At 46.7% G+C, this 4,234-nt stretch overlaps 1 protein-coding gene across 1 annotated transcript in view; it reads left to right on the top strand.

Annotated features, from left to right (window-relative positions):
• cfap58 (cilia and flagella associated protein 58) overlaps positions 1-4,234 on the top strand; it is a 76,624-nt gene that overhangs the window by 7,544 nt on the left and 64,846 nt on the right. The gene's annotated exons all lie outside the window — the stretch shown is intronic.

Genomic DNA, 4,234 nt, shown 5'->3' with positions numbered 1-4,234 from the left:
GCGTTGAGCGAAGCACCGAAGGCTACTCCCCCCATTCACCGATCTCTCAGCGCTCACTCTCGCGCACATTTACATAGAAGGTGGAGTCACGGCAGGCGCAGTTAACACCATCGGTGCCGCCCTCCTTCAGAATCAGCATACATCATCGGTTTCGGTAAGAGTGGTGGCAAATCTGACCGGTCTGTGGTCAAGACATGCAACTGATGTCTTTTAATCTGTTATGTGGAAGTGCTATTACAGACATTATGTGTGTGTGTGTGTGTATTTAAATGTATATTATGTATGGTGTGCGTGTTGGTGTGTGTGTGTGTGTGTTGGGGAGGAGGGGTGGGGGGGCAGTTGGAACTCAGGAGGGAGAGGGAACAAGAGACAATGAAAAAGATGTTGAGCAAGTGACTTAGAGATAAGGAGGTCAGAGAGCGAAACCAGCATGCAGCTTTCTCTGTACATGCATGGGTCTGCAAGCATGCGTGTGTGTGTGAGAGTGTGTGTGACAGTGTGTGTGTGTGTGTCTCATATAGTCAGAGGAAGAGGGGACCGGGGCTATGTTTGGATTCTGAGCCTTCAGAGAGCGGGCGGTCACATTCTTTACTCTCACCACTCTGTCTTTCACCTCCAGTCCCTACTTCCCCGTGAGCCTCGGGCCCCTGGCAAACACACCAGGTGACCCCCCTCCTACGCCACTGACCCAAGCTGTCATCAGGTAACCATAGCGACCTCAAGACCCATCCATCTTTGATGATGGCACTGTTTACTTTTACTCACAACACCCTACAGAGCCCAGGCAGAGTGGATGACCAGGAGATATTAAACGTGGACATTTGACTGTTACAATCCTGATGATGCAAGGAAAGGGGGAAGCTGATACCTGGTTGCGATTGCCGTTTGAACATGTTTTTGTGCGATGGACACATTGCCTAGTGTAAAACAGCTTGTGAGCTAAGCCGTTTGGGTTTCCTGTTTGTGTTGAAAACAGGACCATTGTAGCCCTCTGGGAATAATATTTACGTTTTTACGTAATTTCTCCTTTCACTTTTAACGATTAAGACCATGTAACCATAACAAACACGAGGGCAAGAGGAAGGATGATCAAAAGGAAATCAGGACCGCAAATCCAAGGTTTGGTTGTGTAGATTAGGCAATGCACTCACACATGGCACACACATTTGAAGTGAAACCACTCTGCTAAGTGTCTGTGGAAAATTTCAACGTAACTTTGAGGGGGTTTGCCGCTACTGATGATTGGCCATGTGGTGAGGACAGTTTCCAGGGCAACAATACTAAGTGTGAGATGAGGATTCTCAACTCTATTGGCCCATGTATTCTGACCCCAGTATCCAATGTGATACTATTCCCTTACAGCAAGCATATCACCAATGGCTTATAAGGTCAACAATACAATGGCATGTATTTGTTGGGCTTGCTAGTACACAGGGCTGCTCTGGTACAGTCCTGCTTCAGAACACCAGTACTGAAGGATCAACTCGTACACGACTAGGTGTCGGCTAAGGACTTCAGGTCATCTACTCAGTATAGCAAGACAGTGACGTAACAGTGTTACGTTAGCTCGGCCTCCAGCTTCGCAGGAGGCAGAATAAAAGGAGACTTGGTTGGCAGGATGCCAGCTGACTCCAAGAATAGACTCAAGGCTGACATCAAGCTTAGCTTCACCTGCGGGTAGTCCTGGTATCCTGTAGAGACACCGACGGGGGAAGGTTTGTTGCACATGGTCCTTACTTACTTACTTGCTGTCCCTTCCTTGCATTCTTTGAGCAACATACCATTGTACATACCGGACTGCATCACTTCCCATTTGAACGGTATATCTCACTTCCTGTTTTCGTGGGGTGGACACGCAGCTGTCATGTCATCTCACTTTGAATGAAAGAGGGAGAGAGACAGAGAGAGAGACAGAGAGAGAGACAGACAGAGAGAGAGAGAGAGAGAGGGAGAGAGACAGTGAGAGACAGACAGAGAGAGACAGAGAGAGAGAGACAGAGAGAGAGAGAGAGAGAGAGAGAGAGAGAGAGAGAGTGAGAGAGACAGAGAGGGAGAGAGACAGAGAGACAGAGAGAGAGAGAGAGAGAGAGAGAGAGAGTGAGAGAGAGAGAGAGAGGGAAAAAAGGAAAGAAAGAGAGACAGATAGAGAGAGAGAGAGAGAGAGAGAGAGAGAGAGAGAGAGATAGCTTCTTAGGCCAGAAGTGCTTTCTCTTGACTCATGACTAAGCCCGTAAAGTTTGGTCTTTGTGAATCCAGATGCAAGTTGCATTACATAACTCTCAGTCAAATAAATAAAAGTGTGTTTGGTTCAGGGCCACTGCAACTGGTCACGGCACAGTTCATACAATATGTCGATCCAATACAAACAGTATTTTATTATTTTTTGATTTCTTTATGTGCAACGCTAATATACTCCACATTGTGTTGACGTTAGTGGACACCCTTTCCTTAACCACAAGAGAGGCAGAAATCCACAGATGTCCTTGTTCTGCCTTACAATCACAATTTGGGGAAAGGTTATGCACAAGAACTGTTTAGGCTCAGCTTGCCTTTGTCATTGCCAAACCATGCACACACAAAGAAACAACTTTTAAGGTTTTACGACGGACCCTTGTTTGTGTCGCACATGCTAGAGGCTGTTGGGGAAATTTATGGGATTCTTATTTATCCAGGGATCCTATACATCTGCTTTTGGACCATAAAACACATTTTGTATGGCATTTATTGCTGCTTACTTGCCCATGGGTTTGTATCTGTACAATAAAGATCTATAATAAAATGCATGCTCACAGCAAGACGTATCTACTCTGTTGCTTTTAATTGGTTCCTTCCTCTTTTCATTATCTAGGAGATAGTGGGATTGTGCTTGCTCAGGGTAGTATTAACTGACAGCGGCGTGTAATGAGAAGTTGAAATGGAAACTACTTTCGAAAACCAAGCATTCGTTGACAGTGGCATGATTGAGCCACAAGGCAATGTGATAGGTTTGGTGCGCTGAGAGAATCATCGCCTGTTTGTGTAACCTAGGTTACGCAGTGAGAAGACGCGTACGCCTTTGATTGACAGGCGTGTTCTTGTTTGCTGGGTCTAACAGGCTAGGTCTGTCACCTGGCAGGGTCTGGTAACCTGACTCACCAGATGGTATGTTACACAGCTCCATCTGGGAAGTCGTCCTTTGAAACAGTTTGGATAAAATAAAATAAAAATGTATATATTTATATATATATATATATATATAACTGGTGAACATCAATCTATTTTCGAATGAATCAATGTCCAAGTCATATTGTAGGCCTTCCAATTTGTTTTGTGTTCATCTGTGAATCTTCAAACAGTTCAACTCTACTGACTTGGCTGAGTCTACTGTGCCAAACTTAGAACATGTGTATTGATCCAGGCCAGTCATCTTTGCTGGCCTGAATGGCGTTTAGAATACATGAACCGTCCTCTGCTCTCCAGTACCCATCATCCTTCACTCTCACCCTGGCAGCTGGAGACCAGTCCGATCCCAGGTTTCCACGACAACCACTGTCTACGACAGCAGGGTATCGTGGTCACGTGGGCTTTCACGGACACACACACACACACACTCATAATCTCTCACCTGCTCCCTCTCAAAACACACACACACACACACACACACACACACACACACACACACACACTTGAACACACATCAGATTTCTCCTAAAAACCCCTACATTTGCAAAAAATAAACAAACAGAGTAACACGCAAACAAAATAAACACTATTGTGCAATCAGTGCAGAAATAAGCAGACGCAAAAAGCCTTTTTCAAACGACACGCGTAATCACTGAAGGAGGACGACAAGCCAAACCCATGGTTCCCCATCCACTGCCTCTGAGAGAGGGGCTTGGCACCTCACTAATGGAGGGGGGGGGGGGTGAGACGATGAAAGGGAATATTGCGGCAGATGCTGGTGAGGGGGTGGGGGTGACGGTGGTGGTGGGGGGCCGTCACCGGAGAGGGTCTCCAGTGACCGATACTGAGAGAAGGGGGCCGTGTGGGCGCGTGGGCAAACAAAAAAACCCATTCAACTGCACCTCCTGAGCCCTGTTGCTGAGCCTGGCCAGACACACACACACACACACACTGCACATTACCTAGTAACACTAGAGCCCGACGCTATGATCTGAGAATAACACGACGAGAGGGATGGGATGGGAGAAGGGTGGGAGGGAGGGTGGGAGGGAGGGAGGGTAATAAACTGAAT

Source organism: Hypomesus nipponensis, chromosome 21 (genome assembly GCF_054491055.1).
Source record: "Hypomesus nipponensis isolate SF chromosome 21, ASM5449105v1, whole genome shotgun sequence".
NCBI classification, from domain to species: domain Eukaryota; kingdom Metazoa; phylum Chordata; class Actinopteri; order Osmeriformes; family Osmeridae; genus Hypomesus; species Hypomesus nipponensis.
This window is presented reverse-complemented; position numbering and strand designations above follow the sequence as displayed.